Source organism: Garra rufa, chromosome 7, assembly GCF_049309525.1.
Source record: "Garra rufa chromosome 7, GarRuf1.0, whole genome shotgun sequence".
In the NCBI taxonomy this organism is placed as follows: Eukaryota; Metazoa; Chordata; class Actinopteri; order Cypriniformes; family Cyprinidae; genus Garra; species Garra rufa.
In genome coordinates, this window is record NC_133367.1 from 6,801,480 (window position 1) to 6,820,359 (window position 18,880).

The window sequence follows — 18,880 nt, forward strand, 5'->3', positions numbered from 1 at the left end:
CTTAAATACATGTGGGTAAATGATAAACAGGTGTATGCAGCAATCAGTTCAGTGGGAAATGAGGAACAGATGTGTGCAGTGATTGGTGCAGTGGCTTATGGGGATTGTAGTCCATGAAGTGTGGTGCAAGAGTTCATGATGACAGGGAAGACCAGATACGTTACATAGCCCCTCCACAAGAAGCGGCTTCCAGACGCTCTAACCACCTTTACAATCTTGAGGGTGGTGGAGCGGAGGCGGAACAGGGGGAGGGATGGAGGGCCAGGTCCATGTAGTGGTACTGGAACCACGAAATGAGGCGGAGCCGACGGAGGGAGAAGCCATGGGGGAGGAAGGGTTGGCTCCTGCATGGGGCCGACCGACGGAGGTGGAGCCGGTGGAGCCCGAGGCGGAACCGGAGAGTCGATGGTCCTGGGCGACACAGAGGATCCGGAGGGCCAAGGCGGAACCCAAGGCTCTGGCGACCCCGGCGGAGATGGAGGTCCGGAGGTACGCAGCGGAGCCGGAGTGACCGAGGATCGAGGCTGTGCCCACGGGAGGGAGGAGGTCCACAGAGCCGGCAGGACGGAGTGACGAGGCGCAGCCGGAGGAGTAGAGTCCAGAGGCGAAGGTGGGGTGACGACTGACCGGGGCGGAGCCGGAGAGACGATGGAGCCCGGAGGAGCTGTTGGGCCGACGGCCGACAACGGAGACGAGGGAGCACAGAGCCGGGGTGGAGCCGCAGGGTCGGAGGACCGAGGTGGAGTCCAGGACTCTGAGACTGGAGGTGATGGTGAGGGGTCCTTCAGTCTGGACACCGATGGCGACTGGCAGTCCCACGGCAAGTCCTCTGCCACGAAGGTGGGATGGGGGTGAGTAGAGGGACTGTCAGGAGACAGAGGTGGCAGGACTGGAGCAGCAGGGAGGGTGGGTGGGAACAGTCCATGCTTGAGCTCCGTGACCAGAACCGGGCAGACAGGAATCTCAGGATGACTGGATGTAACCAGCGGAGTCTCTGGAAGGCTGGGCGGAACCAGCGGAGGCTCTGGAAGGCAGGGCTGAACCAGCGGATTGTCTGTAAGGCTGGGCGGAACCAGCGGAGTCTCTGGAAGGCTGGGCGGAACCAGCGGAGTCTCTGGAAGGCTGGGCGGAACCAGCGGAGTCTCTGGAAGGCTGGGCGGAACCAGCGGAGTCTCTGGAAGACTGGGCGGAACCAGCGGAGTCTCTGGAAGGCAGAGCTGAACCAGCGGAGTGTCTGGAAGGCTGGGCGGAACCAGCGGAGTCTCTGGAAGGCTGGGCGGAACCAGCGGAGTCTCTGGAAGGCAGGGCGGAACCAGCGGAGTGTCTGGAAGGCAGGGCTGAACCAGCGGAGTGGAGCGGAGCTCTTGTGAAGCGGGCTCTGGACGACGCTCTTGTGAAGCGGGCTCTGGACGACGCTCTTGAGGAGCGGGCTCTGGAGAACTGGACGACCCCAGCGGAGATTCAGGAGGGCTGGGCGTCTCCAGCGGAGACTCTGGAAGAGCAGGCTCTGAGCGAGCGGTCACTGGAGGGCGCTCTGGCGGCGCAGTCACTGGAGGGCGCTCTGGCGGCGCAGTCACTGGAGGGCGCTCTGGCGGCGCAGTCACTGGAGGGCGCTCTGGCGGCGCAGTCACTGGAGGGCTGGTTGGGAGACCAGCTGCTCGAGCCGACAGCAGCGGTGGGTCCTCCACGCTAGAAATTAACCTTTGCCACCCCGTGGTAAAGTGTGGCTGCTGTGGTTCTGGATTAGCAGACCTCTTGTGCTGTGGCTCTTTTAAAACATCCACAGGTAACTTAGAGCCACATAGCAGCGACGCATACTGCATATAGTCCTCCACAGAACATTTAAATCCTCCTCCTGGCAACATAGACTTAGTTGGCTCATTAAGTCCCCGGCGGAATAAGTCCTTAAGGTAAGCTTCATCACGAAATGGTAACTTAAGTGACAACTCACAGAATCTGTGGACATATTCCTTAATGGGGAGATTACCTTGTCGGAGGAGCAGAAGTTGGTCGACTGGGTCCATGATGATGCTGGGGGTGAAACAAAAGCCGCTGGATCCTGGTTTGGCGAAGTCTTCTGTCACAAGGAGGAGTCAGAGACGTGCGGATCCATTTGCAAGGCTTTATTAGAATAGTCGACAGGCAGGAGTAAACGCCAGAAAACAGGAACAACGTAGGTAATCCGGGAAACAGTTCAATACTCAATCAGTGGTCGCAATGGCAGGCAGCAGGAATCAACAACGGGGTACACAGTCCAGAGTCATACACAGGTAATCCAATACAGAGAAACACGCTTAGAATAATGACCATGGGAACAATTAGACTTCGCAACGTGGCTGTGAGTGAGAGTGGCTTAAATACATGTGGGTAAATGATAAACAGGTGTATGCAGCAATCAGTTCAGTGGGAAATGAGGAACAGATGTGTGCAGTGATTGGTGCAGTGGCTTATGGGGATTGTAGTCCATGAAGTGTGGTGCAAGAGTTCATGATGACAGGGAAGACCAGATACGTAACATAATGGATATTTTCAAAGACTGTAAACTATTTATATGTATCAAATATTCAACAGACCCGAGTCAAATACAAGTAAGAAAGGTGTCAGGAACAGTTTTATATATAGTACGTATTATTTTTGTAATTTTAAGGACCAAACTCACCTCAAAACGCCGAAAACAGCAGCGAAAGACGGACTGTAGCGACTTTCGGTTGGGGTGTTGACACGCTGTTTCCATGGAAACTCCCTCCACTGCTGCGTTTGAATCAGAGCCGTTTCTCAATGGCTCTGGTTTGAATGGAACTCAGCGCGCATATAAACACGTCACAGTCACACAGCGTTTACATAAATAAACATCTAGAATTAGAATACTTTAAACAATTTACAATGTAATTAATGCATTGTTAAATCGCTGATTTAGTGAGACAAAGTGGCACTTTTATAAGTTAAGATTTTATTTATAAGTCATTATAAAATGAAAAATCTATATATCTATATGTTCTATCTATATTATATCTAATTGAATCTATATTAAAAAATCTGAATCTCTACACATTTATGGTACATTTCACACAAATACCCTAACAAACACAACAACAACAAAACAGAACAAATAAATCTATAAATAAATAAATAAATACAAATATATTAAATAAATAAATACCCTCATACAATTTTGTATAATGGGAACTGTATTGGTTTGTCCGTGTGGGTAAATTGTTGTCTTCTATTGGTGGCTTGTTAAAACCATTAAATCATAATGGAATATGCCCAAAACACAATAGAAACCATTAAATGTACTGTTTTTATTGGTTGACACTTGATGGTTTAATGTTTTTAATGGTAGCAGAAACCATTACAACTTCTGTGATGGTTTCTATTGGTAGATTTTCTCCCTTAATGGTATCCACTAGACCGACATGTTACCAATAGAAGGAAACAATTCACCAGTAGAGACCCATAAGGACCATTACAGGTTCCAATAAAACCAATACAATTGTCATTATAACCAGTAAAACCATTACAACTTCTGTGATGGTTTCTATTGGTATTTTTCCCCCTTAATGGTGTCCAATAGACCGACATGTTACCAATAGAAGGAAACAAATCACCAGTAGAGACCCATAAGGACCATTACAGGTTCCAATGAAACCAATACAATTGTCATTATAACCAGTAAAACCATTACAACTTCTGTGATGGTTTCTATTGGTATTTTTTCCCCCTTAATGGTATCCAATAGACTGACATGTTACCAATAGAAGTAAACAAATCACCAGTAGAGACCCATAAGGACCATTACAGGTTCCAATAAAACCAATACAATTTCCATTAAAACCATTAAAACCAATACAAATTCTGTATTGGTTTCTATTGTTTTTTTCAGCAGGGGTGATACTGAATGATTCATGTTGATTTAGTATTCAAGCAAATGATGCTTTTGTTTTATTGAAAGCTGAAACAGGAGGAAGACGCTCAGATGAGTCTGTCTGGCTCTTCAGTTTAATAATATTTGTATTAAACTCATCCATAATGATTCAAATGTTTAAATGTGATTGTCAAGTGCAGCACTTAAATGTGTCAAAGATATAAAACAAGTCTACAATGTGAAATGTCCATGTTATCTAAAACATTAGTTATCTTATATTTTATACACATTGTTATTCTATTCTACTTTATATTCAGTTATGTGTGTGTGTCTGTTGTTAATGTACAGATATCCAGTATATTGTCTTTGTTCACTACATTTATATTTGCATGTAAATACAATGATACACATACATTTGACAGTTTATTTTTGTTTGTTTTGTTTTTCTTACATAATACATAATTATCTTACTTTCTTATGTTGTAATAAAGTTGTAATACGAAGCTCTTAGACAACAAACATGTTAAAGTACTGATTTAGATGTATAAGCAATTACTGTACTGTCTATTAAAACAATACACTGCAAAAAAATATTTTCTTAGTATTTTGTGTTGTTTTCTAGTATAAATATCTACAAATTCTTAAATCAAGAAGAATTTGTCTTGTTTTTAAAAAATGTTATCAAAATTGTTAATTTTTTTTGCATAAAACAAGCAAAAATATAAGCCAATGGGGCAAGAAAAAAAATAATTTAGCCTTTGAATTAAGATTATTTTTCTTACCCCATTGGTAGATATTTTTACTTGTTTTAAGCAAAATTTAACCAAATTTAATCCTTTTTTTTAGAAAACAAGACTTAATATCTTAAGTGATTTTACTTGTCAATTAAATGCACCTTGATTCAAAATTTATACTAGAAAACAAGACAAAAAGAAAATTGCATTGCATTTTTTGGTAACACTTTACAACAAGGTTTATTAGTTAACATTAGTTAACCACATTAGTTAACATGAACTAATAATGAACTGCACTTATACAGCATTTATTAATCTATGTTAATGTTAATTTCAACATTTACTAATACATTATTAAAATTTTGTTAACATTAGTTAATGCAGTGTGAACTAACATGAACAAACAATGAACAACTGTATTTCCGTTTACTAATATTAATAAAGATTAGTAAATACAGTAACAAATGTATTGCTCATGGTTAGTTCATGCTAATTAATACATTAACTAATGTTTACCTAATGAACCTTATTGTAAAGTGTTACCCATTTTTTCTAGTGTATTCATATTTAAACAACTGAATTGCTACACAAAACAATGCAAAAGATGCGCCACTGTGCATCATTTTTATTACTTTTGCACAAAAAGTAAAATTAAAGTTTTTTTTCTCTACTTCTAGTGCTTACTGTACATAATATTCACTAAAGCTTAAAACAGTGCTAGACAATGAGAATGAAGAATCTGTTACACCACAAGGAAAGATCTTATACTGCAAATGTGTGTCACCATCGTGGGCTTGAGTTGGTTCTAGTTGTAATAGTCTTCTTCAATGTCGGTTCTGAGGTAAATGTGAGCCCTCCGTCTGACTCCACAGCTTAAAGACACTTCCCTCCTTTGTCTCTAAAAACAGATTAAATGTGTAAAAAAAATGTTATTGCCATCTCTCTCTCCCGCTACATCAGCAAGACAAGGCAAGGCAAGTTTATTTATATAGCACATTTCATACACAATGATAATTCAAAGTGCTGTACATAAAAGGAATTAAAATAATCATAAAATAAAATAATAATCACAACAATATAAACAGAGAATTTAAAAACATTTAAAATTATTTAAAAATATATACTGTATGTATTAATATATGTATTTAGGTCCTAAGTCATTGAGAGCTTTATAAACAAGTAAACGTACTTTAAAATCTATCCTAAACATAACTGAAAGCCAGTGTAAGGACCTGAGGACTGCTGTGATTTGCTCTGATTTTCTGGTTCTGGTCAGAATCCTGGCAGCAGTGTTCTGGATGAGCTGCAGATGTCTAATGGTCTTCTTGGGAAGGAGTGAGGAGACCATTACAATAGTGCACCTGCTGCTGATAAAGGCATGAACAAGTTTCTCCAAATCTTGACCGGAAACAAAACATCTGACGCTTTTCAACGCTTCACTAGCAAACAGTAGCGTTACTGTTAAATCTTCAAAATGAATTTGAAGTGTTCAGTTTCCAGCAGATAGCAGTAATGTTCTACTAATCGCTTGTTAAGTCTGACGCATCACTGTTTCCGTGTCCAAACGCTCTATCAGATGCCACCAGAAAACAACAAACGGTGCTGATATACACTCACAATCTGATCAAAAGCAAACAGACAAGACACAGGTGAAGTTGATTGATTGAGAATGATTCAGTTTTGTTCAGTGCTCATGAATCAACTGCACATTTGCTGAGGGGTTTGCAAGATCTGTGTTATCACCCCTCTGTATTCAAGCCCCAACACTAACTCCTGCAGAAAACATTCTGCTCATCAGTGTCCAAAAGACCATCAACTAGCTTGTGCTGAGAGAAATTATATGATACGATTAAATGAATGCACAAGCTTAAGAGTATGTTTATGGTTAGCTGCATTTGTCCTTGTCATTTACATTATGTCTCAAGCTCAAACTAACTTTACAAGTTAGTTTTCTTTGTAAAGTGAACGAGTCCAACTGCAAACAACTTCCTGTCATGATTTTAGCAACATGGAAATAAACATCTACATGATGGAATCTCACAATACAGTTATCAAATCCTCTCTTTATGTTTGTTTATAATATTTAATTGTGACGTGCAACATTAAATAATGACTTTAGTTCATTTCTGAATATGAGCAGCAGTAGTTTCACTTTCGTCTTCTGTCACAGAACTGAATCAAATCTGCATAAATAAAACTCATTTAGTGTTTAGAGCAGAAACATTGTCAAACATTGTCTCTTGTGAAATGTTTTTGGTTTCTGTTCACTTGACTTGAGTTGAGATTCAAGCTGCTGTAATTAAAGAGAAAACAACAGAACAGTGATGGAGCTTCACATAGACTGGATGAATGAACAGAGACTGTGTTACTGTTTGAAAATCACTAACATCTCTTACAGGACGATGAACAGACAGACCTCAGACGACTAAATAAATAAACGGAGGAGAGATCAGAGTATCAACATGTCAACCTCCGATACCACAGGTAAAAATCACACTCACATCATTGATTCTTGAAGAAGATTTTCATTCATTAGTCAATAGGATTTTCATTTCTTGAGGCAATTTATTTACGTTTCAAATCCACTTCTTTTTGTATATTTAGTGAAAATGATCAGAATTACTTTCATCTCCTCATCAAATTCCAAACATATTTATTCTGATGTGACTTCTAAGCATCTCAGAGTTTCACTTAGACCAGTTTTGTTGTTTTAATAATTTGTTCAAATGTGATGAACATGATGAAGGTATAATATAGTATTATATGAACTATAATCTCAGAATTTAGTTTCATACAGTGATTGTCGTCCCCAATCCTCCTCGCAGGAGCAAAGAATATCCTCCTTTGAGTAAGTCTTTATCTACATCAATAAATGAAGTTATTTTTTCCCGTCTAGGGGTTTTGAGAAAAGGTGCAAAAAAAAGGGGGGGGGGGGGTTGTGATCATCACTCCTGTCCCAGCCAGCACACATTTGAAAGACATTTGTTCTTTTTTTTGACTCTTATTTACTGTAGAAAAAGGAAGCAAAATCTTCAAGAGGGGACCAGACCAAAACGACAAACAAAAAGGAGTCTAAATGTTGGGAGAATCAAACTGATTTACCTGAAAAAGAAAAACAAATAAACAACATACACTGTTAAAAAATGCTGTTCTTACTTAGATTTTTTTTTTTGTCTTGTTTCCAGCCAAAATATCTAAGAATTCTTAAATCAATAAGGATTTTCTAGGATTTAATATTGTATTCATTTCTGTAACAATTAATACAATAATCGGTGCTCATGTTATCAGACTTTTGTCAGTGTGTTGAGGTTTTGTCTTCATTTTTGTTCATGGTTTTGCTTCTATTTTTAAGTCTTTGGTCTCCTGATCCTCGTTTGAAAACGTGTGCTCTGTTTGAGTCTTTGTCCATAAACATGGCTTTCCTTTTTCTGAATTGTACATATAATTTCATATTATCAGGTGTGATTTAGGGTTTTCAGGTCTGCTTCCACTGTTTGATGGAAGGTCTTCTTTGGTCTTCCTCGCTTTCGTTTTCCCTCTGATGTGCAGAAGAAATTGAATTCAGTTTTTTCTTGTTATCTTGGGTGATTTGTCCAGTCCATCTCCATCACCTTCTTATGATGATGGTATCCATACTCTCTTAATTAGTTTTGGACCAGAAGATCTAGAGGATTCTGGAGGTTCATCGTGTGGAAAGTTGATATTTAGGTGTTCTGTCATTCTCTAACATTCAGAGCTGTAAAGTGGAAAGGACAAATCTCTGATTCAGTGTCATTTTAGTGTTGGACCTCCACATATTGTTCAATGCTATAAAGCTGTTGCTAATACGCCTCTCGATGTCATTGTCTGCTCCTCCATCATGTCTAATGCTGCTGCCCAGGTCTACAAACTCCTCATTTGTACAGAGGTCTACTCTTGTACTTTAATTGTTGAGGGGTTTGGGGTATTCAGTCTAATCATCTCTGTTTTCTGCTTGTTGATCTTGGAGTCTAGTTGTTGTTCATAGGCACTGAGTCCAGATGTTTTCTCTGAGGGTGTAAGGGCAACAGCTAATCATCAGTCCAGATCTTCTCTGGATAATGCCCTACTTAAACAGACAAACACTTCATGCAGTCAACTGTCACAGCTTTCCTCACAAGGAAGGGGCTCAGACTCAGACATTGACAAAATAACCTTATAATATTGATACATTAGAGAGTTGAGTACCTAGTGCATAGTATTCATTCATAGTGTGTAGCATGTAATTTCGGATTTCATTTGGATTCAAATTAAATCCAAACAATGGCCATTTAGCTTTATTAATGAATCAAAATGAAAGTGTCAAATGGTCAACAAATGAACTACTTCCATGATTACTGTTATTTGGGGGAATTAAGAAAGGATTTAATTTCATATAGTTCTTGCTTTCACCTCATTCATTGTGCTGATGTCTTCAGACCAGCTGTAAACTGACACTTAATATTTCATGGCTGTCAGCTCAGACAAAACTACTTCATAAATCTCTCAACAGCACTTCATTATACTCTGATAAACCATGTTATTTGCTGCTAACACATTTATTTCTGAATTTGTGCATTCATATGGTTTATTCCTTTCTTTTTTCCCCTTTTAAACACAGGAAACTACTTTATTGTCTTTAATGTGGGGCGATTCTCTATTATACACAATGGTTGGCAACCCTCAGCCGGGCAAAGTAATGATGGACTCAAAAACCAGTTGGACATGGAGCCTATAAACAAACTGTTGAACAATTATTAATACTACACCCTAATATGAACAGAAAGAATTCAAATTAAGAAATAAATACAAATCATAGCTTGTGTGACATTTGCAATAAACATCACAGATAACAGTCCAGAACAAGGAAAATAATAAAGCAGTGTTTAATTTATGAGGTATAATATCAGGCTCCAGTTCAGCAGGTGGCAGTAACTGTTCAGCTCGTTCAAAACCCTCCAGAAAAACCCACGAAGAAGACGAAAACGAAAGTAACGGCGGAAAACACGTAGATAGCCAAAGACAAACCCTTCCTCATTGGATTTGATCCATTCTATGTCCTCAAATACATTTTTGTAGATACAAGTTTAGCGCAGACCCTACTAATTTTAACATTCGCGGACATTGTTTTTGTATATTTAATCCAACTGTCTGAGAGATATGAGAATTATTGTTGACAAGCTACAGACCGGGGTAAAGTTGGTTTTATATTCGCACATTCGGACTTTATATATGTGCTATACAGTTATTTTTTGCAAATTCTGATCAGCGACATGATTGCCAACCTACTTCATTTGTTTTTACAATCGATCAAAATGGATAAGTATTGTTTTAATGGCATATTTACGTGCGATTGTCCACTGAATGTCCAATGTAGTGCGGTAAACAAGATGGGGACCGTCTAAAAAGGTCTTGTTTTTCATTTTGTGCAAACAAGACAACTACCTTTTAGCCAACTACCGATGTACCAGCAAATGTTACTCACATTATGTGTTCTAATGCTATAGATTTTCTTTAGCAACAATAAGCATTGCATTATGATGGTGTTTGAAAAATGTTTAGGAAACGAAAAAGTATGAACATGTACGTAAACTGTAATTTAGTAACAATCTAGAGTGGAAATGTCACTTGTAATATCCTGAACAAAGTTAATTGCTTAAGTTTACAATTGTTTTATTCATTCATTTGACTTAAAATGAACAAGAACTGTATTGGCATGTTGGTTTTAACAATGACATGATTTATTTAAATAGGTTTTTAAAGCATGGGTTTACTGCTCCAAAGCAAGTTGGAACATCTTGTTTGGACCCTACAAAACATACTTCAGCCCATGTTTCGCTGCTTTATTCACTTGTTCTCCAGGTGTTGACTGAAAAGAACAACTACAAACTCTTTTGTTTTTCTGTTGTATGAATTTTTTGTTTACCATTAAAATCTCACAATAACACAATTTGTGTGCATTGATTAATGTTTACAGTCAGAAATATGCATTGAGACACCTTCCAGTTCAATAGCTTTCCAAAGGAGGGTCACACCGTTCCAAAACAAGTTGCAAAATATTTATCTGACCTTAAAGATCATACATCAAGCCTTTAATGTAGAAGTATTTGGTGCAGATGTTTACAAAGTACCATCACTGTATTCTGTGGGTCTCTTCATTCACACGCCTTTTCAATAGCTCAATAGCTTTCAAAAAGAGGGTCAGCCCTCTTCAAAACAAGTTGCAGAATATTGATCTGACCCTAAAGAACATACTTTAAAGTCTTTAATGTACAACTATTTACTGCAGATGTTCAAAATCTACCATCACTGTATTCTGTGGGTTTTTGTACTGAGACATCTTCTAGTTGAATAGCTTTTGAAAAGGTCACACCGCTCCAAAACAAGTTGCCAAAAATTTATCTGACCCTAAAGAACATACTTCAAGTCTTTAATGTACAAGCATTTTGTGCAGATGTTCAATATCTACGATCATTGCATGTGTTTCTTCATTGACACACCTTCCATGAAAAAAATATTACATCATCCACATTTTTTAATACTGTAATGCCTGAAAATACTAACTTCTTTACTTTATAGATTTATTTAGAGGAATGATTTGTTTTTAGAAGTACTTTGAAGTCATTGTGAACAAAGTACAGTCTCACCTTATACATTTAGTGTGTCTGTAATGGTAGAAAATGTTACAAATTGAACATAGAGCAAATAATTGTACATCAAAGACTTGTAGTATGTTATTTAATTGTAGTATGTCAATTAAATATTTTGCAACTTGTTTTGGAGAGGTGTGACCCTCTTTTCAAAAGCTTTTGAATTGGAAGGTGTCAATGCAGAAACCCATAGAATACAGCGATGGTACTTTGTAAACATCTGCACTAAATAATTCTACATAAAAGACTTGAAGTATGTTCTTTAGGATCAGATTTAGGAACTTGTTTTGAAGAGGTGTGACCCTCCTTTTAAAAGCTATTGAACTGAATGTGTGAGGAAACCCATAGAATACAGTGATGGTAGATTTTGGATTTGGTCTACAGTAAATAGTTGTACATCAAAGAGTTGAAGTATGTTCTTTAGGGTCAAATAGATATTTTGCAACTTGTTTTGGAGCAGGGTGACCCTCTTTTCAAAAGCTATTGAACTGGAAGTTGTCTCAATTAAGAAACCCACAAAATACAGTGATGATAGAAGGAAAAATGGTGGTCTGTAATGTCTTTCTCTAACTTTACTGAATATACTACTGCTAAGCATTAAACCTCAAATGAACTTGACCATTTTAAAGACCTAAAATAGTTCTTGCAAAAAAAAAAAAAAAAAAAACTAACCAAAAAAAAAGTCATTTTGCTTATCTAGTAAATGCATCCTAATTTAAGAACTTCTAGATATTTTGACTAAAAGCAAGACAAAAATGCCAAGTAAGATAAGCCTTTTTTCTAGTTTCCCAGTCTTTAGATTGGGTAGTTTCTTTAGGTCTTGAAATTATACTCTCCAAAATATACAGACTTTCTTTGACAAGGATGTGTGTTTTGTGGGGTTGTGAGGGCAGGGCACATAATTCAGGGAACACAATTCTTGATTCAGTCATGTTGCTGGCATTTTGGAGTCTTGTGAAAGCATATGTGGCAAAGTCTCTAAGCACTTTGTCATCTGTTTGCCTATAGATTGCCTGTCTGACAGCTTTTCTAAAATGTGATTGCTGGTACTGAGTGATCAATGGAAAGCATTTCACAAATTGGAAGAAGTGGTGCATCTCAAGCCTTTCCTGGAAGAATAGGATATACATTCAAATATAGTTGAACACATTTAAAAAATGATTTTACATGTTTCCCCATGCAGTTCACAATAAGCTAGAACAACACAGATCTTTAGTTTTTACTCAGCAGTCATTTGCACTCAATTTTATCACACTGTAGTACCTGATAAAAATACTTAAACATTTTAGGCAACTGATTACCTCAAAGCATTTGAAGAAACAAACGTATTTTTTTAGGTTTAAAATTAAGAGCTTAACATTTTTGTGACGAGTGGGCTGGGGCTGAACACAGTGGGAGCCGCCAAACCCTGCTTTCATGAGTCGCACCCCGAACATTACAAAGACACAAATATCGTATTCACCTTGATCTTTACTTTTTAAGTGCCAGTTATCAAAAGCACATGGGAATGTGATAACCCAAAAAATCTCTTATTTACATGTAAATAGTTAAACAACATGTAATATATGCAATCTTAAAGATTTGCTGTCCATCCTCAAGCTAACCACAGGCTTTACTCTTCACCACAATGGTAACACTACAAAAGCAACATAACAGACACTTCTGTAAATCCTGAGACTGAGTGGATTTCTAGTTCCCATGCCTTGCATATAGGGCTTGATCATGAGCATAAATGTGGAAATTAAGTGCTGTTTAATGTGTTTTTTAGCAAAGGAGAAGAATTTCGATTTTTAAAGTTACCATTTTGGTGAAGTGTAGAACTTGTGGTTAGGCTATGGCTACATGAGCTAAAACTATTTGTGATCATCAATGAGTAACTGCTTATAGCACTGATAAAAACATTTTGTTTTTGCTCATTGCTTGTATGCAGCAAAAGTTGTATTTAGCATATGCAGAAATGTTATAGTGGCTGTTATTTTTAATGAGAGTAAATTGTTTTAAAAGATTATATGGTCAGTATTTCTGCTCTTTGTAATCATGGAACATGTGCATGACAGCTACTGACAAGCTCAACCCTTCACTGCAATGGTAACAAAAACTGTTTTATATTGTATCAATTCTTTTAAATGTTCAAAATAAGTAACTATTACACTCTAACAGGTCTTTCCACTTTTTATAAAAATGCAGAAAACTCCCGCAACTCTGCACACAACTTGGATCTGTGAATAATGTTCAGAGAACATTCACAAAATATGTCAAATGAAATTGATCTGATCTCAATAAATTAGCATGAATTTTACTCATCAGCACAATTAACTCAATTTAAGAACAACTTTTTAGCAGAGCTGTTGATACCCAAACCCTGTTTACAGCATGTCCGCTGATACCCAAAAATACCCAAAACGAGTGTTAACAGTCTTCTGTCAGTCAAGAAATTGACAGAGGAAAAAGCCAGAGAAGAACAGAAGCAGGAGATTCACAACAACATCCCATAAACCTTGAGTTTCCATAAACATGCTATGACCAGTACTGCCATCTAGTGGCCTCTTATGATAGGCATTAGAACACCTATCAATACATCTTCCTTTTTTTTTTCTTTTTTTTTTACTTCTTTTTAACAATTCTAAGTTGTCTCGACACACATTTGAAACTTGAGAAACTTACATTTTTTTCCACAAAAAAAACAAAAAACAAAACACTATCCTAACTCAATTTACATTTCCTCTATCAGTCTTTTTGGTCTTTGTATTTGCCTCTTTGGACATTCTGTCAGTCTCTCATCATTCTCTTTATCAGTCTCTGTCAACTTGTCTTGCAGTTCTGATTGTTCACTTTGCTTTGAGATTTCCAGGTCCTGAGAGTCACTTTCTTTGATTCGTATTGCTCTCTGAGGTACTTTCAGCAGGTGCCCACTGTCCATCACATCTCACGCGTACTACGTCTTCTTGAGCCAGTGGACTCAATGGTTTTGCTGTTCTGTTGTAATGCTGCATCTGCCTCTCGTTCACATGATTCACTGAACTCTGTACCTTGTGATGATTAGCTGATGGAAGCCTTGTCCACAGTTTCCTATTCATGAGCATTTCTGCTGGTGAAAGGCCATTTTCCAGAGGTGATGCTCTGTAGTTAAGAACAGCCAGGTGAGGATCTTCCCCTGTCTCTGTGCCTTTTTTCAACAGGCATTTCACAATCTGAAAACCTTTCTCTGCTAAGCCGTTGGATTGCGGGTAAAGAGGACTCGATGTTATGTGGTCAAATCCATAATTTCTTGCAAAGTCTTTAAAGCTCTGACTGATAAATTGTGGTCCATTATCGCTTAGTACAGTCGTTGGAATACCATGACGTGCAAATATGGCTTTTGTTTCCACAATTACTTTCTCTGATGTTGTGTTTAACAGTCTCACAAATTCTGGGTAATTTGAATGATAGTCCATAAGCAACAAGAAGTCTTTGTCTTTCAGTTGAAATAAATCCATTCCAACCTTTCTCCATGGTTCCTTTGGTTTGTCGTGTGATTTCATGGGCTCTTTAGGTTGCTGATATCTGTGTCACTGACATACTTCACATTTCTGCACTAATGTCACTATGTCTCTGTGCATGCCTGGCCAGTACATTTACCTCTCGTGCCTGCCTCTTACATTTCTTCATTCCCAAGTGCCCCTTGAGCACAAGTTTTAAAATTTTGACACAACAATTTTTGTTCCTTTTAGCAGAACTCCTTCCTCAGGAATTTCTATTATTTCTATTTCATGGTTAGGATGTTTGCCTGCGCTCCTGTGTCTAATTTCAATAAAGGCATCAGTACCATTCACATCCATGTGTGCTATTGACTCATCAGCTGGAGCAGTTTGTCCTTCTTCAGTTGAGTCCAGGAAGATTGGTGCATCTTCATCCTCACTGTCACCTCTCTTTTCTAGGAGCTGAACTTTTTTCTTTGAGTAACAGCACTTGGCAAAGTGATTCTTTTCTCCACAATTCCTACAGTAGCCTACTTTCCGAAAGCTGGGCATTTTCTCGGTGCATGTTTGTTGCCATGCTTTCCACAGCCCCTGCTCTCTTTTTTCTTTTTTAACATGGCTCTTTCTGAAGCACTTCGAACTGCATCCACTTCTGCTGTGTCCTTTACTGAAAGTCTTTAGCTGTGCCATTGCACATTCTGACGCTTGGCAAATTTTTATTGCCCTTTCTAATGTGAGGCCAGTCTCTTTCAACAGTTGCATCCTCACTCTTTTATCTTGTACTCCAATTACTATTTAATCATGAATCATGGAGTCACACAGCATTCCAAAATTACATGTCTGGTTTGTCAATCTCAAATTTGTAACATACTGTTCAATGGATTCTGACTCCTTCTGCAGTCTGTTTTTCGTAGGTCTCGTTTCATCTTGGTGTGCAGTATTGTTCAAACTTCTCTATCACAGCCTCATATTTATCTTTTTCTTCGTCCGCGTTATAGGGGTGAGCGGGGCACAACCTAACGCGGGGTTAATTGTAACACACCTGGTTTAAATATTTCCACACACGCTAGCATAACTAAATTTACGGTATTTACTACTTGCCATAGCAACACTATGCATAGAAAAAAGAGCGCCAAAATTCAAAAGCCTTTTCAAGATATCGCTGAATATTTATTTTACCATAGTAAAAGTACATTTCTGGCTGAAGTAAACTTTTCATTTCAGTTTTTAGTATTCATTTAAAATTAGACAAAACTGCTCTTATTTTAATCTCCAATTTGCTATTTATCAGTTTAGATAGTTTATTAATGCTTGGCAAACCAGCAAAAGACACTGTATTAAACTCCAGTGACGCAGATGGGGAACGTTGTAACATGTGTTACGATATTCCCTGCTGTTATTAAACTATGCTATTCTGTGACATTAGCGGTGCGGTTTACACGATTTACTTCTAAGGATTTCGACAAGAAACCACAAGAAACAGGTGAATAAAGGCTGACAATCAATATTTAATGTTCAGATGTTATTATTTCAAGAAATGTAAAGCATTTTGGCTGGTTTATGTGTGTGGTGTTCTATGCTGTGTGTGGAGGGAGGGGTGTGTTTTTCTGAATGTATAAATGTGTTTCATCTATTTGTCCACATTGTTTTGAACTAATGTTCAGCTGTGTGTTGCGATCAGGACCGTTCAAAGCATTGTTGCAATGTGTTCATTTTCAAACTCCAAAATTAGATCATTTTTATTTTTTTAAAAACGTCATTACTTCATTTGAAAAAGTTAACTCATGTATTTTACTGACACAATATTTTAGTTTGTTGTGTATATTTTTTTCATTCGATCAGATAACATTTTAAGCTGTCATATGGTCGTGTTACAACGTGCCCCTCAGATGTTACAATGTACCCCACCTACGGGGTATGTTGTCACGTTTCACTTCCTTTCTTTTGAGGCAAATAACGAAAAACGTATACACTGTAAATATGAAACAAAGTGATATATTTGTACTAGACAAGTGTGAAAATAACGTGGATAAAATATTGTACTCTGAACCCCACGTGGATTTACATAAACCGCGAAATTCAAAAAGTGTTAGGTTGTGCCCCGCTCTCCCCTACACATCCAGTGCACTGCGTCCTGCCACTTCCTCCGTTCATTTCCAGTTAGCCCTATGGCGAGCGCATGAAGTTAAAAACTTTTTTTGAACACTTTCCAGTTCTCGTAGACCATTTCCCGTCAACTTCAATTCGTCTGGTGAACGGATGGTATTCATCTTTTTTTTCCGTTATTTCTCCTGGTTCCATGTATTGACGAGGCTCCTCAACTAGGCTTATCATGACCTAGTACTGCCATCTAGTGGCCTCTTAGGATAGGCTTTGAAACACCTTTTAATACAGATCAGTTTAAGAAAAAAAGACCCGCGAACTCGGGTCGTTCTCGTCAAAGAGCGTCACTTAGTCATCTATGCCACTGGAAATAACGGCTCAGGTGGGACTTGCGTGAGTACAGTTACTGCAAATAAGTTCTACCAACAAGGAAAGTGACTTACACACTTAAATAGACACTGCTTTATACAAAACAAAACCCTCTGTTAAAGAACTTTGCAGTACATTTATTTTCATTAGTAGTTTTATACAGCTGAATAGGTTTCATAATCAGTTGAGAACAATTCTATAGATTTGATGTAAGTACTTTTAATTAACACTTTACTATAAAAACATGCTGTATAATGCGGTAGATATAATAGCGAAGATCGCTTTTTCTAAAAACACCTGCCACGTGTCTAATAATGCAAAATAATAAATATATATCACTGTAACATACAAGATCAAGATGATAAACACTTCTGTCCTGACACTAGAGTTAGAATTAATAATTGAAAAATACTAATTAGAAATTTACAAAATGAATTGACATTTATTATCATTTAAACATTTAAAGTATTTGTTTCAACTTTAAAATGTAACAGTTTGTCCAAACAAACTCTATAAACATCTATGATGTCTTGTTCTCTGATGACTTTAGTATCATGGACAGTAAACAGTTATATATAACAGCAGGCTGTCATAATCAAAACATATAATTTATTATTATTATTATTATTATTATTATTATTACAAACATTAATCAGATACATAAAGGTCAGAGCAGACAAAACCTCTACAGGGGAAAAAAAAAACTAAGAAAAACACAAAACACCACATCTTGTAAAGTTCCACATGCAAATATAAATACATACAGATAAATATTTAAAAATAATAATATAATAATAATAATAACAACTTAAAATAAATAAATAAATACAATAAGATAATAACAATAACGTAAGCACATACAGAGGAAAGAAAAACCTTAACATCAGTGGTATTTCCAAAATCGATCACTTTTTTGTTTTTAATCAACCAAAGAGATCTGAGGAAGTGTCGATTTGAATTAAGAAATGTTAAAAAAAGGCTGCGATTTAGATACAAATTTCCAACCAAAATCCAAAAATGATGTAATTCAAACATTATTTGTAGACGGTCCCTCAGATAATCAATGGCGTCAACCCTAACTCCACAGAGATTAGAGCGTGTTCATCCGCTTCTTTAAAACGCCCAGTTCTGCAGGAAATGCCTTGTAGTTTGTGCTCATAATAGTCGGTAATGATATTTGACCAAAATTAGCTTTTTGGTGCAGATTAGAGGAGTTACTGAACTTGGAAGTTCGACAATGCAAATATAAAACCAACTTTACCAGCTAGAGGCTTAAAGAACAGAAAAATGGGCGTTTTAAAAACTTATAAATTCTCTTATTAGGTGACAAAACTGCAAGTAAGTTTTCCAAAAGTAGGCTAGTTATTGAAAACGAATGTGTTTATATGTGTGTGCATTTTCGCTTCGCTTCGTTTTTTTTTTTTTTTTTTGTTGTTGTTGTTGTTGTTGTTGTTGCTGCTAACTCAAAATCATCTCCAGGGTCGAACTGAACAGCAGATAGTTTTCTCAACCCAGTGCTGAGCAGTTTATCTGCAGTATGTCAGAGGAGCGAGGAAAGGACTCTCCGTCTGAGATGAGTCTCTCACACAAACAGAGGTAAGACTGAGTCTGTTTCAGACAATCATTTTAAACACTGCTGGACTTTCACATGTTTGCTGTTGAAAAAACAAAACAAAAAGTATGTAGATACTTGAGTAAATTATT